Source organism: Odocoileus virginianus, chromosome 12 (assembly GCF_023699985.2).
Source record: "Odocoileus virginianus isolate 20LAN1187 ecotype Illinois chromosome 12, Ovbor_1.2, whole genome shotgun sequence".
In the NCBI taxonomy this organism is placed as follows: domain Eukaryota; kingdom Metazoa; phylum Chordata; class Mammalia; order Artiodactyla; family Cervidae; genus Odocoileus; species Odocoileus virginianus.
The window spans coordinates 58172695-58188363 of NC_069685.1; the positions used below are offsets into that span (position 1 = coordinate 58172695).

The window sequence follows — 15669 nt, forward strand, 5'->3', positions numbered from 1 at the left end:
TTCTTGAGGCAAGAATACTGGAGTGGTTTGCCATCCCTCCTCTAGTAGACCACGTTTTATTAGAACTCTCCACTGTGATCAGTCCATCTTGGTTGGCCCTGCATGGCATGGCTCATAGCTTCGTTAAGTTACACAAACCCCTTCACCACAACAGGGCTGTGATCCATGAAGAGGAAGATATGTATAACCAGGTAAAGACCATTTACCAAAATGTAATGCCAAGCAGCATATTAATTAGTGAAACAGTGAATGTATTTCCACTTAAAATCTCTTTGTTTCTTTTGTCCTAGACAATTTGAATTCTACTTTCAGTGGATTCTCCCCAGCATGTGGTTTTGTCCTTTACTTTTTAAAGTCATAGGTCCCAGACTCCTCTGGTCCCTTCACCCCTTAAAATCAACCCCTTGCATTTCCCCAAAATTGAAATGTCAAAAACTTCAGTTTCAGGTACTTCTTTTCAGATTGGCTCATTATAGTTTCCAGTGAGTATCTGTTGGATATTTGTGTTTTTCCTGGTTTCAGGTGCAGAAGGTGTCCTATCACTTCTCTCTACTTTCTCTGTGACAGTTACTAATGTCACTTGGATTTTGGAGCTATTGGTAGTTTGACCTTTTAAACCATATATTGGGGTTTGTAAGATGACTTATCATCATTTTTTGGTGTTTGTAGGGTTTAGTTTTTTACCATCATAATGCTTTATCTGTTTTTATGCTGAGTTAAGTTTTTTTTTTTAATTGCACTACTGTTGCCACCCTCTGCAAATCTTCCTTCCTTATAATTAAATATGTTTCCTAGCCTTTAAGAAATTGAATGCTACATCTTGTGGTAAATCAACTTTTTCCATGCACTGTGATATGGAGCCTTACTGAAAGGTTTTTTTTTTTAACTTAGAAAACCCAAATTCAGGCCTCGGTTTGGTTATTTGCGGATTTTGATATTTTTGTCATTTAATCTCTTTGAGCATCAGCTTCTTGTTTATAAAGTGGAAATAATATCTATATGAGCTTTACTAATGATTCAATAGCATTTGTAAAAATGCTTGTAAAATAAAAAGCGCTACACAGATAAAGATACTATTATTAACTTCCCTCACATAGTCTCTTTTGACAAAACTTTTCTAGGATTTCCTTTTTTTTTTTTTTAAGGCTTTATTGAATTTGTTACAACATTGCTTCTGTTTTATATTTTAGTTTTTCAGCCCCAAGATATGTGGGATCTTAGCTCCCCAACCAGGGATCAAACCTGTACCCCCTGCATTGGAAGGCAAATTCTTACCACTGGACTGCCTGGGGAAGGCGCTAGAATTTCCTTTTTCCCATGCATTTTTCCAAAGTTTTATTTATTTGCTTATTTTTTTGAGGTACAGTTGATTTACAATGTGTTAGTTTCTAGTATACACCAAAGTGATTCAGTTATACATGTATGTACATATTCTTTTTCATATTCTTTCCCATTATGTTTTTTTTTTTTTTTTAGTGGAATTTTTTTTAAACTTTTTTTTTCCATTTAGCCATTATGGTTTATTATGGGATATTAAAGTGTAGTTTCCTGTGCTATACATTAGGACCTTATGTTTGTGTATAGCAGTTTGCATCTGCTAATTTCAAACTTCTAATTTTTCCCTCTCCTTCTCTCTTTTCCCTTTGGTAACTATAAGTTTGTTTTATATGTGTGTGAGTCTGAAAACAGTTTCATAAATAGTTCATTTTGTGTCATATTTTAGATTCCATATATAAATGATATCATATGGTATCATATGTTTTTCTTTCACTCAGTGTGACAACCTCTAGGCCCATCCTAGTTGCTGCAAATGACATTATTTTTATGGCTGAATAGTATTCCATTGTGTCTGTGTGTGTATATATAGTGTGTATATATATATATATAGTGTGTGTGTATATATATATATAGCATGTATATAGTGTGTGTGTGTGTGTGTATAAAGTATCTTCTTTATCCATTTGTCTATCAATGGACACAGGTTGCTTCCATGTCTTGGCTATTGTAAATATGCTGCTGTGAACAGTGAAGTGCATGTATCTTTTTAAGTTAGAATTTTGTCTGGATATATGCCCAGGAGTGGGATTTCTAGATCATATGGAAACTCTATTTTTAGTTTTTTAAGGAGCCTTCATGCTGTTTTCCATTGTGACTGTGCCAATTTACATTCCCACCAACGTTGTGAGAGGGTTCACTTTTCTCCACACCCTCTCCAGCATTTATTATTTTTAGACTTTTTAATGATGGCCATTCTGACTGATATGAAGTGGTACCTTGTTGTAGTTTTGATTTTCCTTTGTCTGCTAATCAGTGATGTTGAGCATCTTTCCATATGCCTGTTGGCCATCTGTGTGTCTTCTTTGGAGAAACATCTATTTAGTATTTCTGCCCATTTCTTGATTGGGTTGTTTGGGTTTTTGTTATTGAATTATATGAGCTATTTATATATTTTGGAAATTAAGCCCTTGTCAGTTGCATCAGTAAAGAATATTATCTCCCAGTTCATTGGTTGTATTTTTAATTTTATGCATGGTTTCCTTTGCTGTTCAAAAGCTTTTAAGTTTGATTAGGTCTAATTTGTTTATTTTTGCTTTTATTTCTATTGCCTTGGGAGACTGACCTAAGTGTGGCTATGATTTAGTCAGAGAATGTTTTGCCTAAGTTCTCTTCTAGAAGTTTTATGGTGTCAAGTGTTATATTTAAGTCTTTAAGCCATTTTGAGTTTGCTTTTGGTTGTAGTGTCATGGTTGGTTTTAACTTCATTGATTAATATGTACTGTTCAGCTTTCCCAACAGCACTTGGTGAAGAGACTGTCTTTTCAAGACACATATTTAAACTGCAGCCTGATTGACATTACAAGTTTTGAGTGAGACTACCTGTAATTGTTTCAAAGTATCCTATAATGCCTGACATAATCATTTAGCATTAACATTTTGGTATATATTGAAAGTCCTCTTAACTTTTACTTACCTGCTTATTTTATTAACTGATGTTCTCCATACTTTCTGTAAAACACAGTGATAATCACAACTCACTGGACATTTAACATTAGTAGGCTGTACTTTAATACCTACTTTCCTTATGTATCTGTTTCCACCAAGTACAAGGTTATGTTTATTTCCAAACATTTTTGTGCCGGTTGTATTAACGACTACAGTACTTGTGACTATAGTACTTGGTACTGTACCTAATTACCCACTCTCTGCCTCAGCTTCTTCCACCTCAGCTTTTCCTATGAATTTGTCTATTCTAGGCATTTAATATAGATGGAATCATACAATTTGTGTCCTTTTCTGACTGACTTTTTTCACTTAGCATAATATTTTCGAGATTCATCAACACTGTTAAGTTCAGTTCAGTTGCTCAGTCATGTTGCTGACTCTTTGTGACCCCATGGACTTGCAGCACGCCAGGCCTCCCTGTCCATCACCAATTCCCGGAGCTTACTCAAACTCATGTCCATCGAGTTGGTGATACCATCCAACCATCTCATCCTCTGTCGTCCCCTTCTCCTCCCGCCTTCAGTCTTTCCCAGTATCAGGGTCTTTTCAAATGAGTCGGTTCTTCACATCAGGTGGCCAAAGTATTGGAGTTTCAGCTTCAGCATCAGTCCTTCCAATGAATATTCAGGACTGATTTCCTTTAGGATGGACTGGTTGGATCTCCTTGCTGTCCAAGGGACTCTCAAGAGTCTTCTCCAACACCACAGTTCAAAAGCATCAATTCTTTGGCGCTCAGCTTTCTTTATAGTCCAACTCTCACATCCATACATGACTACTGGAAAAACCGTAGCCTTGACTAGATGGACCTTTGTTGGCAAAGTAATATCTCTGCTTTTTAATATGCTGTCTAGGTTGGTCATAACTTTTCTTCCAAGGAGCAAGCATCTGTTAATTTCATGGCTGCAGTCACCATCTGCAGTGATTTTGGAGCCCCAAAAAATAAAGTCTGTCACTGTTTCCACTGTTTCCCCATCTGTTTGCCATCAAGTGATGGGACCAGATGCCATGATCTTAGTTTTTGAATATTGAGTTTTAAGCCAACTTTCTCACTCTCCTCTTTCACTTTCATCAGGAGGCTGTTTAGTTCTTTGCTTTCTGCTAGAAGGGTGGTGTCATGTGCATATCTGAGGTTATTGATATTTCTCCTGGCAATCTTGATTCCACCTTGTGCTTCCTCCAGCCCAGCGTTTCTCATGATGTACTCTGCATATAAGTTAAATAAGCAGGGTGGCAATATACACCCTTGATATACTCCTTTCCCGATTTGGAACCAATCTATTGTTCCGTGTCCAGTTCTAACTGTTGCTTCTTGACCTGCATACAGATTTTTCTGGATGCAGATCAGGTGGTCTAGTATTCCTATCTCTTTAAGAATTTTCCATAGTTTGTTGTGATCCACATGGTCAAAGGCTTTGGCATAGTCAATAAAGCAGAAGTAGATGTTTTTCTGGAACTGTCTTGCTTTTTCGATGCTCTAACAGATGTTGGCAATTTGATCTCTGATTCCTCTGCCTTTTCTAAATCCAGCTTGAACATCTGGAAGTTCACGGTTCACCTACTGTTGAAGCCTGGCTTGGAGAGATTTGAGCATTTTTTGCTAGTGTGTGAGATGAGTGCAGTTGTGCAGTAGTTTGAGCTTTCTTTGGCATTGCCTTTCTTTGGGACTGGAATGAAAACTGACCTTTTCCAGTCCTGTGGCCACTGCTGAGTTTTCCAGATTTGATGACATATTGAGTGCAGCACTTTCACAGCATCATCTTTTAGGATTTGAAATAGCTCAGCTGGAATTCCATTACCTCCACTACCTTTGTTTGTAGTGATGCTTCCTAAGGCCCACTTGACTTCGAGTTCCAGAATGTCTGGCTCTAGGTGAGTGAGCACGCCATCATGAATATCTGGGTCGTGAAGATCTTTTCTGTATAGTTCTTCTGTGTATTCTTGACACCTCTGGTTAATATCTTCTGCTTCTGTTAGGTCCATGCCATTTCTGTCCTTTACTGAGCCCATCTTTGCATGAAATGTTCCCTTGGTATCTCTAATTTTCTTGAAGAGATCTCTAGTCTTTCCCATTCTATTGTTTTCCTCGATCACTGAGGAAGACTTTCTTATCTCTCCTTGCTGTTCTTTGGAACTCTGCATTCAAATGGGTATATCTTTCCTTTTTTCCTTTGCCTTTAGCTTCTCTTCTTTCCTCAGCTATTTGCAAGGCCTCCTCAGACAACCATTTTGCCTTTTTGCATTTCTTTTTCTTCGGGATGGTCTTGATCCCTATCTCCTGTACAGTGTCACAAACCTCCCTCCATAATTCTTCAGGCACTCTATCAGATCTAATCCCTTGACTCTATTTGTCACTTTCACTGCATAATCGTAAGGGATTTGATTTAGGTCATACCTGAATGGTCTAGTGGTTTTCCCTACTTTCTTCAATTTAAGTCTGAATTTGGCAATAGAAGAGTTCATGATCTGAGTCACAGTCAGCTCCCAGTCTTTTTTTTTGCTGACTGTATACAGCTTCTCTATCTTTGGCTGCAAAGAATATAATTAATGTGATTTCAGTATTGACCATCTGATGATGTCCATGTGTAGAGTTTTCTCTTGTGTTGTTGGAAGAGGGTGTTTGCTATGACCAGTGAGGTCTCTTGACAAAACTTTATCTTGCTCAAAAAGATAAAAAGTTTTGGGAAGATGGAGTTATGAAATTGCCTGAAAAATGGCAGAAGGGAATGGAACAAAACAGTGAATGTGTTGTTCAGTAAAGTTCTTGGTGAAAATGAAAAATGTGTCTTTTATTTTTTCCTTAAAACTGAAGGAACTTTTTGACCTACCCAGTATCTTAAAATTTCACTAAAAGATTCTCCCACAAGTAAATACAAATTTTGTCTCTGACTCTGGGTAAGCAAAAGTTACTGAGAATTTGAAATATCTGTAATATAATTCAATTTGCCACAGGTTTTAAAGAGATAAAATCTGTCTCACAGGTAAAGTCATAGTCAAAATATTTAGCTGCCCCCCAACCAATTAGCATCTGGAAGTAGCAGGATTTTCCTTAACAGAACATAACCCTCCCCCCATAAACATGTTTATGGGGGGAGGGTTATGAACTACTCATCTACTCACTCCAGAATAATTGTCTGCAGCCATGACATATATTATGGGGGTGTAATAAATGAGGTTAACTATTTTGACAGCTTTATATACAGCAGAAGGTTGAAAAATTATTTTAAAGCTGTTCAGCATTTTCATTGGTGGAGGAAGATCGTTATTTCTTTTTTTTTTTTTTTTAAGAAAACATTATAGTGAGATTTTGGTTCACCCACCCAAAATGACAAAACTCTACTCAAGAATGAAATTTGAGCCCATAGCTAACATTATGCTCAGTGGTAAAAAGCTGAAAGCTTTTCCTCTAATATCAGGGCCAGCAAAAGGATGCCATACTTTCACCACTTTTATTCAACATAGTATTAGAAATTATAGGCAGAGTGGTTAGGCAAGAAAAAGAAGTGAAAGGCATTGAAGTCAGAAAGTAAGAAGTAAACTTGGCACTACTTGCAGATGACTTATTACATATAAAAGAGCCTTAAAGACTCCACCAAAATACTGTTAGAACTAATCAATGAATTCAGTAAAGTTGTGGGATACAAAATCAATATACAAAAATTTGTTGTGTTTCTATAGGTCAATAAACTGTCATAGAAAGAAATTAAGAAAAATAATCCCATTTACAGTTGCATCAGAAAGAATTAAAATACTTGGAATGAAGTTAACCAAGGAGGTGAAAGACCTGTACCCTGAAAACTATAAGACATTAATGAAGGAAATTGAAGAAAATACAAATAATGGGAAAATATTACCCCCTTATTAAATGTATTTATGAGTTGAAAGAATTAATATTGTTAAAAGTCTATATATTACTACTCAAAGAAATGTGTAGATTCAGTGCAGTCACTATCAAAATTCCAATAACATTTACCACAGAAGTAGAATGAACAATGCTAAAATTTGTATGAAACCTTTAAAGACCCCACATAGCCAAAGCAGTCTTGATAAAAAAGAACAAAGCTGGAAGCATCATGCGCCCAGATTTCAAACTATATTACAAAGTTGTAGTAATCAAAACTATGGTACTGGCGTAAAAATGGATGCATAGATCAATGGAACAGAATAGAATGCTCTTACATAGAAAGAAATAGAAATAAACTCATACATATATAGTCAATTAATTTACAAGAAAGAAGCCAAGAATATACGATCAGAAAAGAACAATCCTTTCAGTAAATGGTGTTGGGAAAATGGAACAACCACATGCAAAGGAATGAAACTACATCATTATCTTATGCCTACACAAAAATTAACTGAAAGTGGATTAAAGATGTGAAAATAAAATCTGAAACCATAAAACTCCTAAGAAAAAGCATAGATAGTCAGCTCCTTGACACTGGTTTTTTTGGATTTGACACCAAAAGCCAAGGTAACAAAAGCAAAAACAGGTGGAACTACATCAAACTAAAAGGCTTCTTTCTGCATGGCAAAGGAAATCATCAACAAAATGAAAAGACAACCTATCCAAAGGAAGAAAATACTTGCAAATCATGTATTTGATAAGGGATTAATGTTAAGATATGAAAAGAACTTTGTCAACTCAATAGCAAAAAAAAAAAAATCCAATTTAAAAATGGACAGAGGATCTGAATAGACATTTTCCCAAAGAAGACATAAAGATAGCCAACAGGTCCATGAAAAGGTGCTCAACATCACTAATCTCAGAAATGTAAATCAAAACCACAATGAGATATCACTTCACACTTGTTATCAAAATGACAACAAATAAGTTTTGGCGAGGATTTGGAAAAAAAAGAACACTGTTGATGGCTATGCAAACTGGTGCAGCCACTATGGAAAGCGTTATGGAGGTTCCTCAAAAAGTTAAAAATAAAAGTACCATATGATCCAGCAATCCACTTCTGGACATTTATCCAGAGGAAACAAAAATGTCAACAAAGAAAGATATCTGTACCACCATGTTCATTGCAGCATTATTTACAGTTGCCAAGACATAGAAGAAACTTAGGTGTCATCTATCAGTGGATGAATGAATTAGAAAATGTCATACAGGACTTCTCTGATGGTCCATTGGTTCAGACTCTGCATTCCCTCTGCAATCCAAAGCCTCATCACGGTGATGAGGAAACAGGTCTATAAAATCATTTCTTTAATCTTTCCTATTCGGCTTCTTCCAAATGGGCCATTTGGGGATTCTCTCATCATAAGGGGGCCACCATTTAGCTGAAACAGAAAAAGGAGCATGCCTTAATGCCACTAGAGTATGCTTAATGAAGCCTGCAAATTTCTCCCTCCCTTTCTTTCCTCTCCCCCTCTCCCTCTCCTTCTCCTTGTTCCTTTCAAGCTCACTTCAAAAGTTGACCTGAATCTCCAGCAGAGACCCTGAACCAGTCCAACCCAGAGCTTAGGGCCCAGAGATGCACCACAGCAATGATTTGCATCTCCACGTTATACTCACATTGTTTACAAAAGCCAGTAGTTCTACCTTCTGCTGTGATACACAGTTGTTGAGAAGACTTGACTTTAGCTTCAGACAGACCTGCTCTGACACCTGTCTACCCCTCTCACCTACCATGTGACCTTAGGCAAATTGCTTAACCCCTCAGGTTCTTCATGGGGAGAGTGGGGCCAGTAACAATTGGTACCTCATAGGACTATTGTAGAAATGGTGAGATAAAATATGAAAGTGCTTAGAACAGTGCCTGCCACCTGGTCCATGCTCAATCAACTGTAGCTATAATACTTGATGTGGAAACCACAAACCTCTAGTGAGAAGACACCCAACCTTGGTGAACTCCAAGGAGCAGGAACCCTACATCATGAATCTCATATCTATAGTATCTGAAACATTTAAAAGACTAGTTCCCGCCACAGAGGTAAAAGGACGGTGTGTGGGCTAATTTGGAGTTAACCACTCCTTGGAACTCAAATGTTCTAATGGGGATTTTTTGTGGCCTGAGCAATACATGCAAAAACACAGGTGTCATTTTAAAACACAGTGAACTAAAATGTGAAACAGTGACTACCCAGCAACAAGCCAGGAACACCTGCTGGTGTCTGTTAGATGCTACCATGTGGCACAAGCCTGTTGTTTCTTCCTGCATCATTGAGTTGATAAACTTTTTTATGTGACTAAGATACTAGTTGTCATCACAACTTCCAAAAAAAAAAAAGACTCCATTTTCCCGATGCAAGGGGCCCAGGTTCAATCCCTGGTGAGGGAACTAGATCCTGTGTGCTGCACCTAAGACCCAACACAGAGCTAAATTAAGCACTAAACACAACCCAACACTAAATTAAAAAAAAATATGTTACATATACACACACACACACGCAAAATATTACTCAGCCATAAAAAGAAGGAACTCTTGCCGTTTGTGACAACATGGATGGACTTTGAAGGCATTATGCTAATAAGTTACATAAGAAAGACAAATACCTTATTGTATCACTTATATACATTTCAAAGACATCACTTTGCTGACAAAGGTCCAACATAGTCAGTGCTATAGTCTCTCCAGTAGTCATGTACAGATGTGAAAGTTGGATCATGAAGAAAGCTGAGCGCTGAACAATTGATGCTTTCCAGTTGTGGTGCTAGAGAAGAGTCTTGAGAATCCCTTGGACATCAAGGAGACCAAACCAGTCAATCCTAAAGGAAAACAACCCTGAATACTCATTGGAAGGACTGATGCTGAAGCTTAAACTCCAGTACTGTGGCCACCTGATGCAAGGTGCCAACTCATTGAAAAAGACCCTGATACTGGGAAAAATTGAGGGCAGGAGAAGGGGGTGACAGAGGATGAGATGGTTAGATAGCATTACCAATTCAACAGACATGAATTTTGAGCAAACACCAGGGGATGGTGAGGGGCAGGGAAGCCTGGTGTGCTACAGTCCATGCGGTCAGAAAGAGTCGGACATGATGTAGCAGCTGAACAACAACATTTCTAAAAGAAACGAAACAAAAAGTTGAACATACAGAGAACAAATCAATGGTTGCCAGGGGTGGGGTGGGGGGGATTGGTGAAATGGATGAAGGTGATGAAAAGGGGCAAACTTCCAGTTAAAAAGTCATGGCAATATAATATACAGCATGGTAACTATGATTAATACTACTATATTGTGTATTTGAAAGTTGCTCAAGTAGTGGTAGTGGTTTAGTTGCTAAGTCATGTCCGACTCTTGCAACCCCATGGACTTTAGCCCACCAGACTGCTCTGTCCATGGAATTCTCCGGGAAAGAATACTGAAGTGGGTTGTCATTTCCTTCTCCAAAAGTTGCTAAGAGTAGATCTTAAAAGTTCTCAACATAAGAAAAAAAAAATTTTTGTAATGATGTGTGGTAATGAATGTTAGCTAGATTTATTATGGTGATCATTTCACAATATATACAAATATGATCCCTGGGTTTGGAAGATCTCCTGGAGGAGGAAATGGCAGCCCACTCCAGGAAGATCTCCTGGAGGGAGAAATGACAACCCACTCCAGTATTCTTGCCAGAAGAATGCTATGGACAGAGGAGCCTGGTAGGCTACAGTTCATGGAGGCACAAAGAGTCAGACATGACTGAGCATCTGAGCAACCCCTACCATAGTCTATCTTTGATTGGAGTGTGGGGTTTTATAAACTTTTAATGTCTTATTTGTCTGTTTATAAGTAATTTAGCAGTATTGAATCTGAGCAAGACTTTGGTTGTGTTAGGGAGTGGCAAGAGGCATCCTGCCCCAAGAATGATTTTGGCCCTATATTTTAAGGTTAAATCATTCACTTGGTAAACACTTACTAAGCATGTACAATATGCTGGGCCCACAGCATTGAATAAGATGGTAATCTGCCACACCATAATGGATATAATAGGAAGAAAGACATTTTCATCAATAATGACTACACAATTTGTGGATTCGTATGTAGTAGAAGTTAGTTAAGGACATTTTGAAGGTCTTCCCTGTCACTTTTTACTGAAGGAAAGGGTTCAGGAAGTATTGGAAATTGTACATTGAGTCATACTTTGGAAAATATGCAAATACCACTACTTACTAGCTCTAGAGAAAATTCTCCTTGGTCTGTTTCCTCATGAAAGATAGAGGTTTCATAGGGTGGTTAGGAGGATTAAATTAAGACAATGAATATAATGTGTTTAATACAGTTCTTGGCACAGAATGAATAATGTTAATATTATACTTGCTTTGTGCTTTCTTCACTAGATCTAAAGCTATTACTTGTAATTGGAGAGATTCATTATGATGTCAGCCAACAAGTTGTTTCAATACAGAAAAAAGGAAAAATAGAAAAGATAAAATTTTAGTTTAATACGTGTACTCAGCACTGTGGTAGAGGCCTCTGTACTACATAAAATAAGTATAAATGCAGTTTTATAACTAGATGATGTTCATCAGACATGACACATCTGAGGGTATGAAATTCATCCAAGGAATATTAGTAAGAAGGGAATTAAAAAAAAAAAGAAGGGAATTAAACATTCTCTAGGAGAAAAGGGGGGCTTTCCTGGTAGCTCTGCTGGTAAAGAATCCGCCTGCAATTCAGGAGACTCTAGTTTGATTCCTGGGTTGGGAAGATCCCCTGGAGAATGGATATGCCACCCACTCCAGTCTTCTTGGGCTTCCATGGTGGCTCAGATGGTAAGAATCCACTGCAATGTGGGAAACATGGGTTCGATCCCTGGGTTGGGAAGATCCCCTGGAGGAGGGCATGTTAACCCACATGAGTATTCTTGCCTGGACAATCCCCATAGACAGAGGAGCCTGGCAGGCTACAGTCTACGGGGTCACAAAAAGATGGACATGACTGAGCGACTAAGCACAGCACAATACAGGGGGAAAAGGGCCACCCAAGATGGAGAGGTCATGGTGGAGAGTACTGACAAAATCTGATACATTTGAGAAAGGAATGGAAACCACTTCAGCATTCTTGCCTTGAGAACCCCATTAACAGTACAAAAAGGCAAAAAAATATGACACTGAAAGATGAGCCCCCCAGGTCGGTAGGTATCCAATACGCTTACTGGAGAAGAGCAAAGAAATAGCTCCAGAAGGAATGAAGAGCCTGAGGCAAAGTGGAAACAGTGCCCAGTAGTGGATGTGTCTGGTGGTGAAAGTAAAGTCTGATGCTGTAAAGAACAGTGTTGCATAGGAACCTGGAATGTTAGGTCCATGAATCAAGGTAAATTGGAAGTGGTCAAACAGGAGATGGCAAGAGTGAAGATCGACATTTTAGGAATCTGTGAACTAAAATGGACAGAGATGGGCAAATTTAATTCAGATGACCATTATATCAACTACTTGGACAAGAATCCCTTAGAAGAATGGAGTAGCCCTCATAGTCAACAAAACAGTCTGAGATGCAGTCCTTGAGTGCAATCTCAAAAACAACAGAATAATCTCAGTTCATTTCCAAGACAAACCATTCAGTATCACAGTAATCCAAGTCTATGCCCCAACCACTAATGCCAAAGAAGCGGAAGTTAAATTGTTCTATGAAGACCTACAAGACCTTCAAGAACTAACACCAAAAAAAGATGTCCTTTTCATCATAGGGAAATGGAATGCAAAAGTAGGAAGTCAGGAGATACCTGGAGTAACAGTTAAGTTTGGCCTTGGAGTACAAAATGAAGCAGGACAAAAGCTAACAGTTTTGCCAAGAGAACGTGTTGGTCATAGCAAATACCCGCTTCCAGCAACACAAGAGATGACTGCACATGGGCATCACCAGATGGTCAATATTGCAATTAGATTGATTATATTCTTTGCAGCCAATGATGGAGAAGCTCTATACAGTCTGCAAAAACAAGACCGGGAGCTGACTGTGGCTCAGATCATAAACTCCTTATTGAGAAAATCAGGCTTAAATTGAAGAATGTAGGGAAAACCACTAGACCATTCAGGTATGACCTAAATCAAATCCCTTACAACTATACAGTGGAAGTGACAAATAGATTCAACGGATTAGATCTGATAGAGTACCTGAAGAACTATGGATGGAGCTTCATGACATTGTACAGGAGGCAGTGATCAAGACCATCCCCAAGAAAAAGAAATGCAAAAAGGCAAAATGGTTGTCTGAGGAGGCCTTACAAATAGCTGAGAAAAGAAGAGAAGCTAAAGGCAAAGGAGAAAAGGAAAGGTATACCCATCTGAATGCAGAGTTCCAGAGAACAGCAAGGATAGATAAGAAAGCTTTCCTCAGTGATCAATGCAAAGAAATAGAGGAAAACAATAGAATGGGAAAGACTAGAGCTCTCTTGAAGAAAATTAGAGATACCAAGGGAACATTTCATGCAAGATGGGCACAATAAAGGACAGAAACATTATGGATCTAACAGAAGCAGAAGATATTAAGAAGTGGTGTCAAGAATACACAGAAGAACTATACAAAAAGAGGTCTTAATATCCCAGATGACCTCGATAGTGTGATCACTCACCTAGAGCCAGACATCCTGGAGTGTGAAGTCAAGTGGGCCTTAGGAAGCATTACGACGAACAAAGCCAGTGGAGGTAATGGAATTCCAGCTGGGCCACTTCAGACCCTAAAAGATGATGCTGTGAAAGTGCTGCCCTCAATATGCCAGCAAATTTGGTAAACTCAGCAGTGGCCGCAGAACTGGAAAAGGTCAGTTTTCATTCCAATCCCAAAGAAAGGTGATGTCAAAGAATGTTCAAACTACCACACAAATGCACTCATTTCACATGCTAGTAAAGTAATGCTCAAAATCCTTCAAGCTAGGCTTCAACAGAGTGTGAACCAAGAGCTTCCAGGTGTACAAACTGGATTTAGAAAAGGCAGAGGAACCAGAGATCAAATTGCCAACATCTGTTGGAGTGTAGAAAAAGCTAGAGAATTCCAAAACAGAATCTACTTCTGCGTCATTGACTATGCTAAAGCCTTTGACCGAGTAGATCACAACAAAGAGTGAAAAATTCTTAAAGAGATGGGAATACTAGACCACCTTACCAGCCTCCTGTGAAACCTGTATGCAGGTCAAGTAGCAACAGTTAGAACCAGACGTGGGATAATGAACTGGTTCAAAATTGGAAAAGGAGTATGTCAGGGCTGTGTATTGTCACCCTTCTTGTTTAACTTATATGCAGAGTACATCACATGAAATGCCGAGCTCGTAGAAACACAAGCTGAAATCAAGATTGCCAGGAAATATATCAGTAACCTCAGATATGCAGATGACACCACCCTTATGGCAGAAAGTGAAGAGGAATTAAAGAGCCTCTTGAAGGTGAAAGAAGAGAGTGAAAAGCTGGCTTGAAACTCAACATTAAAAAAAAAATGAAAATCAGAAAAAGATCATACATCCAGTTCCATCACTTCATGGCAAATAGATGGGGGAACAATGGAAACAGTGACAAACTTTATTTTCTTGGGCTCCAAAATCACTGCAGATGGTGACTGCAGTCATGAAATTAAAAGACACTGGCTCCTTGGAAGGAAAGCAGTGACAAACCTAGACAGCATATTAAAAAGCAGAGACATTACTTTGCCTTCAAAGGTCCACACAGTCAAAGCTGTGGGTTTTCCAGTAGTCATGTACAGATGTGAGAGCTGGACAATAAAAAAGGCTGAGCGCTGAAGAACTGAACTGTGGTGTTGGAGAAGGCTCTTCAGAGTCCCTTGGAATGCAAGGAAATCAAACCACTCAATCCTAAAGGAAATCAACCCTGAATATTCACTGCAAGAACTGATGCTGAAGCTGAAGTTCCAGTGCTTTGGCCACTTGATGTTTAGAACTGACTCATTGGAAAACACCCTGATGCTGGGAAAGATTGAAGGCAGGAGAAGGGGATAACAGAGGATGAGATGGTTGGATGGCATCACCAACTCAGTGGACATGAGTTTGAGCTAACTCCAGGAGATGGTGAAGGACAGGGAAGCCTGGCGTGCTGCAGCCTATGGGGTCATAAAGAGTCAGACATGGCTGACTGACTGAACAATAGCAAGGAGAAAAAGAAATATTTTTGTTAAAAAGGGAGTATGGCTAGGGACTTCCCTGGTGATTCAGTGACTAAGAATTGGTACTTCAAATGCAAGGGACATGGGTTCAAGCATTCAGTCAGTGGTCAGGGAACTAAAATCCTGTATGCTGCTAAGTACAGTCAAAAAATTTAAAAAACTAAAAAAGAATAAAAACTGGATGGAAAAAGAAACTGTGTTTTTTATTCTTGGATACATTTGATTTTTTCACTTTAAGTCCACATATACTTCTATAAGAATGATCCTTGTAATAAAGAGTTAAAGAAAAGGAATAAAAAATGGAAACAACAAAAGAAGGGGAGTATGTCTATAGAAAGGACCTGGAGATCCTGGGAAATAATGAGTTGAATATGTAATATATCAATGTTAAAACATCTTTCCTGGTGGTGCAGTGGTAAAGAATCCACCTGCCAATGCAGGAGACAGAGGAGACTTGGATTTGATTCCTGGGTGGGGAAGATCCCCTGGAGTAGGAAATGGCAACCTACTCCAGTATTCTTGCCTAGAGAATTCCATGGATAGAGGGGCATGGTGGGTTACAGTGCATGAGGTCACAAAGAGTTGGACACGACTCAGCACACTCACCATCTGCCAGAATTGAAAAGT

At 38.6% G+C, this 15669-nt stretch overlaps 2 protein-coding genes across 4 annotated transcripts in view; one reads left to right on the forward strand and one right to left on the reverse strand.

The window, feature by feature from the left end:
- The window catches only part of TMEM116 (transmembrane protein 116), a 92216-nt gene that overhangs the window by 46554 nt on the left and 29993 nt on the right, over positions 1-15669 (forward strand). The gene's annotated exons all lie outside the window — the stretch shown is intronic.
- The window catches only part of LOC110144276 (disintegrin and metalloproteinase domain-containing protein 1a-like), a 31119-nt gene that overhangs the window by 11871 nt on the left and 3579 nt on the right, over positions 1-15669 (reverse strand). The window contains exons 2-3 of one of the 3 annotated variants that reach the window (XM_070475368.1): positions 9503-9715; positions 7015-8286 (exon numbers count right to left, since the gene is read on the reverse strand). The exons of 1 other annotated variant lie outside the window; for it this stretch is intronic. The gene's annotated coding sequence lies outside the window, so the exon portion shown is untranslated. Of the gene's footprint in view, positions 1-7014; positions 8287-9502; positions 9716-15669 lie in introns of those variants that run through there. One more of the 3 variants, XM_070475370.1, reaches the window with a different exon arrangement.